General features: G+C 36.0%; 1 pseudogene; it reads left to right on the top strand.

Moving 5' to 3' along the window:
• Positions 1-200: 200 nt before the first annotated feature.
• LOC145065868 (berberine bridge enzyme-like 21 pseudogene) lies at positions 201-2,213 on the top strand (annotated as a pseudogene).
• The last annotated feature ends 4,798 nt before the right edge of the window (positions 2,214-7,011 follow it).

Here is a 7,011-nt window from a genome sequence, read left to right as displayed (position 1 = left end):
AGTTCAAAGACGGCCTTCTATTTTTGGCAAGACACACCTCTGACCTCACAATGATCACGTAAGCTCCCTTGTATAAGTCATCAATCAATACAATTTTTTATTTTCTTTTATGTTTTTTTTTTTAATTAGCTTTCAAGCTTTCTTTGTTTCCTTACTCGTTAAGAGTGTCTTATTAAAGCAAGGCTTCTATAGAAGATAATGACTACTAGAATGAGAAAGCTTGTTTATACTTTGAACCCAACCATTTTTATCCATTCAAATAAGATAAAAACTTGCACGTTTTTTTAACATTCGCCATGTCATAAGCTAAAAATATTCAACCCTTTTTATCCACTTCTAAAAATAATCATCAATCAATAATTAAGTCGTCTATTATGCTCTCTCTCGTGATCGCGCTTCTGTTTTTCTCGTTTTCCTACGCAGCCATGGATCCAGATTCAGTTTACCAGTCGTTTTTTCAATGTCTACCTTCACAGTCACCGGATTCCGCCGAGGATCTCTCCGAACTCATCTACAGCCCCACCGCGAATTCATCTTCCTACACCGCCGTCCTCCAAGCTTACATCAAAAACCAACGTTTCAACAACACCTCAACACCCAAACCCTCCGTTATCATAACTCCGACCACCGAATCCCAAGTACAAGCCGCCGTTCTTTGCGCTAAGAAACTCGGTGTCCAGATCAAGATTCGCAGCGGTGGTCATGACTACGAAGGAATCTCCTACACTTCATCCGATCCCGATTTCATTATACTCGATATGTTCAATTTCCGGCAGATCGACGTTAATATCGCCGATGAAACTGCGGTTGTGGGAGCGGGAGCACTGTTGGGAGAGCTTTATTATAGGATTTACGAAAAGAGTAAAGTCCATGGCTTTCCCGCCGGAGTTTGTCCGACTGTCGGTGCCGGTGGACATATAAGCGGCGCTGGTTACGGCACCCTGCTTCGTAAATACGGATTGACCGTGGATCACGTGATTGATGCCCGGATTGTGGATGCTAAAGGCCAGGTTTTGGATCGGAAATCCATGGGAGAAGATCTTTTCTGGGCGATATGTGGCGGAGGCGGCGGTAGTTTTGGTGTTATATTATCCTACACCGTGAAATTAGTTCGGGTGCCGGAGGTTAATACAGTTTTCCGGCTTAAAAGAATGGTTGCAGAAAAAGCTCCGGAACTTGTTCATAAATGGCAGATGGTTATGCCAAACATCGACCATGATTTATACATCAGAATCCTGTTACAACCGGTAACTGTGAACAAAGAGAAAACCGGTCGGGCTACATTTATAGCACATTTCTTGGGTGATTCCGATAGATTAGTGGCGTTGATGAACGAAAACTTCCCGGAATTAGGTTTGAAAAAAGAAGATTGTTTTGAAGTAAGTTATATTCAATCCATACTTTTCTGGGATAACTTAGATTACAACACGACGGCGCCGGAGATCCTCCTCGATCGCCACTCCGACACTGTAAAGTTCGGAAAACGGAAGTCCGATTACGTCCAAACCCCAATCCCGGAATCTGGGATGAAATTAATATTTAACAAACTGGCTGAATTGGGTAAAATCAGCTTGGTGTTCAACTCCTACGGCGGGATAATGAACGAGATTCCGGCGGACTCAACTCCATTCCCCCACCGCGCCGGGAACATTTTCAAAATCCAGTATTCCGTCAACTGGAATGACGCTGATCCCAAATTGGAGACAAAGTACTTGAATCAAAGCTTGGTTTTGCATGATTTCATGACGCCTTATGTGTCAAAGAATCCGAGAGGGGCGTACTTGAATTACAGGGATCTTGACATCGGCGTGATGACCGGAGACAGTTACTGTGAAGGCGAGGTGTACGGCTTGATGTACTTCATGGGGAATTTTGAAAGACTGGTGAAGGTTAAGACGGCGGTTGATCCGGATAACTTATTCAGAAACGAACAGAGCATCCCAACTCTCGCCGGAAAGAACTCAGGCGAATCCGAGAAGACGATGAAGTGAAATAGTACACCTGTTGTCTGTGTATCATGAAGGAATTGGCTTTTGATAGCACTTCAGCTTCAAAGGATGCACTCCACGCATTATTACTTGTACTTTGGATTTATTTACTGCAAAGATCTTCTTGTATTGACTTTTGACGTGGATGATGTAAGAAAGGATAAGCGATATTTTCGTTTAACACTTTCAATAACTGAGCAAAAATCAATCATTATTGTTTGCCTATTATTAGAAATGTTATATTTACGTTTGTGTAATATATATGTATTAAAATAGACAAAAGGGTGAAAACAAATGTGTATAATTTATAACATAGTAGAGTGTGTGTCGACTCTTTCAGAAAAAATAAATAACGTGTATGTTTGTAAGAAAGAAGGAACTAGGAAGATTATCGTGTATAGACATAAGTAATATGTTGCTTTAGAGAGACACGGTTTTCATTTGTTGGAAACGAAAAATAGTATGAGTGAATAATGGATTGATGTATAAAATCAACCAACATTCAACTTTTTTTTTTCTGTCACATCAAAAATGTTGTAGAATATATGAACGCATATGTGCTAGTTGTGTGGTAATGGGAAAGTTATCCTAGCTGATATTTTCAATAATTATTTTGATACCTTTTAATGTATGCACTATTTTATCCTTTAAACCCGTTTAGTAAATATATGAATAATTAATATATATGTAACTGATTTTTTTTTACAACAATTTAATGCCATAAATAATCTCATACTATTATATAGCAGAATTTAAAGTTGCCGATTTTTTTCTGTTCTTTATTTTCATCTGTTCTTTATTTTCATTTGTTTTCCTTTCCTGTTTTTATACCTCCTAGCTCCTAGAGTCCTAGTTTTTGAAGTTTTTGATCAAAATGATGTTTTTGAAAATTTTATTATATCTACTTCTCAAAAAGGTTATTGGAAAAGTTGTGAGCCTAGAGCAATGAGCTTATATCGAAGGAAGAAGCATACTTGATGAACCTTTAGTAATCAACGAGTTATACACGTGGGCTAAAAAGACAAAGAAGAAAGTGTTGATTTTCAAATTCGATTTCAACAAAGCTTTTGATTCTCTTAATTGGGGTTTTCTGGATTCAGTTATGGAGCAAATGGATTTTAGTAATAAATTGCGTGGGTGGATAAAATGATGTCTCTCATCCGGTAGAGCTTCTATTTTAGTAAATGGATCTGCCACGAAGGAGTTTGATATCAAGATGGGTGTAAGGCAAGGTGATCCTATATCCTCGTTTCTTTTTATACTTGTCATGGAAGGGCTCAACATCGCAATGAAAAAGCTTGTAATCAAAACTTATATCAAGGTATCTTTCTTCCAAATGAAGATGCTTGTCTTTCCCACCTTATGTATGCAGATGATGTTATATTTATTGGTGAGTGGTCCGAAATGAACTTTGTCAACCTTAATAGAATCTTGAGATGTTTCTACTTATCATCGGGTTTGAAAGTGAATCTCCATAAAAGTAAAGTTTATGGTGTGGGAGTGGAGAATATTGAGATTACTCGTCTTGCTAGTATTCTTTGTTGTGAACCCGCTAATTTCTCATTTTCTTACATTGGTCTACCAAATGGAGCTAACATGAATTTATCAAAAAATTGGAAACCCATAATTGATAAATTTAATTCCAAACTTTCGAAGTGGAAAGCCAATAATCTCTCTTTTGGGGGACGTCTTATGCTTGTCAAATCCATTTTAGGAAGTCTTCCATTATATTACTTCTCTCTCTTTAAAGCTCCTATGAAAGTTGTTGGTATCTTGGAATGTATAAGGAGGATATTTCTTTGGGGCGGTCAAGAGAATAAAAGAAAGATCAATTAGGTTGCTTGGAAGACTTTGGTAAAACCAAAAAAGTATGGTGGTTTGGGCATTAGATGTCTTAGGTCGTTAAACTTGGCCCTTTTAGCCAAATGGAAATGGAGACTAAAAATCGAGATGAATAGTCTTTGGTCAAAGTGTATTAAATCTTGGCATAAAATTTCTTGTATTGATGGCAAATAAATTGCTAAAGCTTCTCTCCCCGGTACGTGGCTTATAATTTCAAAAATTGACAAGGATTTGGATAATTGGAACATAAATCTTGAAGGCTTGATTGAGAGAAATCTAGGGTCGGGTGATAAGACACACTTTTGGAAAGATATTTGGTGTGACGGTATTGCTCTTAAAGATGCTTTTCCGAATTTATATCGTATAGAAGCTCGAAAAAATTGTTTGATCAAGGAGAGAATTCCACAATGTGAATCAAGTAGCTTAAACTGGGATTGGTTGAGAAACCCAAGGAGGGGCAGAGAATCTGATTCTCTGATGGAATTGTGCAACAAAATAAAAAATGTTCCGTTATCTAATGAGCCTGATTCTTGGATTTGAAAATGAGATGAGTCCAAAACCTTCTATGTGCAATCTTTGAGAATGATTATGGCGAAGGCTGATACGGAGGTTGGTTATATTAACTTTTTATGGGTTAGTTGGGTTCCGATCAAAGTCAATTTTTTTCATGGAGACTCTTTTTGGATAAGTTACATGTTGCTTGCAATCTTACTAAAAGAGGTGTGAACTTGAACTCGACCATGTGCCCCCTTTGTGCTAGTTCAGATGAGTGTGTTGATTTACCTGTTCTTTGATTGTTCCTTCACGGTTGCTGTCTAGAATTGGTTGCAAAAATGGTCTAGGCTGTTTCCTTTCTCTCCTAGAAATAGGTCTGATCTCGTGACTATGTTGGCGAATTTGAGGCTAAGCAAAAAAAGGGCTTAAGTTAAGGTGTGCTTTGAGTTATTGCTTCTTTTGAGCAATTTGGAAGACAAGAAATGACATTTTGTTCAATGATGCTCGTGGATACCCGACGAAGATGACAGATGATATACAATTAATTTCCTTCAAATTGTTGAAACATAGGTCTTGTTTGAAGTCCTTAGACTTGACAAATTGGTGTTGTTCTCCTATTTGTATATCTTGTATTTTGTAATGTTCTAGCATCTTGCTAGTTTTGTTTTAATGATATTTGTTGTCGTTCGAAAAAAAAAGGTACATTTTAAAAAATATTTATCAATTAGGTGTAAATTTTGAAAAAAAAAAATTAAACCTTCAGTTTTCTTAATATCGTTATTGTCTTTTTTAATATAATTTTTTTTACTATTTTAAACATTTACTATTAACGTTTATCAATTTCTTTATAAACACTATTATGTCTGTTCTTTTTAGTGTGAGTTTTTGCGGTTTTTGAATTCCTAAAACCGAAACTGAACCGAAAATTTTGGTTTTTGAAAAAGTAGAAACCAAACCATCGGTTTATGTTCGGTCTCGGTTTTTTTACGGTTTTTTGGTTTACGGTTTCGGTTTTTGCTCACCCCTAGTTTAATTTGAGTTATGCTCGATATTTTAATCCATAAAGATATCATATGGGTTTTTTGTTCCAAAGTCGTTCATTACTATTAATGATTGGTAGAAAATTATTTGAGGTCAATGAATGTTATAAATTGGTAATGAAATCGGTATTGCTATAAAGATAGGAGCTCACAACTTATGAATTAGAGGTTGTGACAACTCACATTACAACTTGAATCACCATTCTAAAAGCAAAAAGCCAAAAACAATACACATTTGAGTCCAATTAGTTATGATGATATTAAGATAATCGTTATTATTTTGTTAATTGGGTTCATAAAGAGATTATTCAAGCTATCAAAGATAATGAAGATGGGTTGTTTGCAAGTTATTCTTACAACAACAATGTCCATTAGGTAGAAAATGACACTCACGGTTTCATAAAAATTTAAGAATGTAGAAGGAAAGGGTTGAAGTCGAAAATTAGAATGCAGAACGAATGGATTGAAGTCGAAAATGAAACTTACGAACATTGGGGACTTGGGGTTGAAAATTGAAGAAGACTATGTATGTTCTGGTGGATAGGACTCGTCGGAGTCTTCTGTGGCGGAGGCGGACTCGCCGGCGTGAACATGGTTGGAATTGAAGTAGACGATGTGAAGTCGGTTAGACCTCACGGACGCAGACGACATGGTGAGGAGGCGTTATATTTTTATTTTCGTTTGGCATCTAATTTTGACTTTGTATGTGACTTTAACCCTAAATGGGAAATATTTTCAAAACAACACCTATATGGTAAATATGTTTTTGAAAAACACCATTCTAATCAAAAACTCCTAGTTTTTTAGCTTTTAATAAAAGTCATTCTTGTTATTTAAAAGAAGATCATTTAGGTCATCTTCAATGGATTAAACCCATGAAGAGTTGGATGAAGTGTCAAGTAGGAGAAAATACTTCATTCGGTAAAAAAAAACTCATAAATTTTCATTACAATTCTATTAAAGGGTTGAATGACTATTCAACTCTACACTCCCTCTCTCATCTATATTATATTCAAATTTATTCTATTAAACTCTCATACGACTCCCATTATGGATGGTCTTACTTTCATGTGAATATTAAGACAAAACTGCAAAAACCGACCCTATGGTATGCATATTTTCTGAGGTTTAGTCCAAACCTCGGCTTTTTTGTTTCATGGTCCTTTTGAGCTAATTTCGTTGTAGATTTGGTCCTTGAGTAAACTGAAATGACTTTAATACCCTTGGGGCATTTATTTTCTATTTTTCTTTCATTTTTTTAAATATTTTCTAATTATTAAATATACAAAGGGTCCACCTCTCTCTCTCTCTCATTACATGATTCAGGGTTCCACTATTCATCATCTTCTTTATGAATCACCCATCATCATCTTTCCCTCTCCACAACTTGCACCTAAAAATAAAAACATATGATGAAACATCCAAAAATATGGTCCCAAAAATTTCAATTTAATAATAAATCAAATAGTATTTTCCCATAACATCTAAACACATAAATAAAACCAATGTATCAATCTGTCATAAATCAGAGTAAAACATCATAGCGTATTCTCAATGGTGTGTGTGCAATGCAGTCATCCCGAGCTCTTCCCTTTACAACCGGAAGTACCCGAAACATAAACTAAAAATCGTAAGCACAAAGCTTA

The sequence above is a fragment of the Lactuca serriola genome, chromosome 8 (assembly GCF_051521515.1).
Source record: "Lactuca serriola cultivar US96UC23 chromosome 8, Lser_US96UC23_V15, whole genome shotgun sequence".
Lineage (NCBI taxonomy): Eukaryota > Viridiplantae > Streptophyta > Magnoliopsida > Asterales > Asteraceae > Lactuca > Lactuca serriola.
Note: the sequence above shows the minus strand (reverse complement) of the source record. Positions and strands in the feature narration are given on the sequence as shown.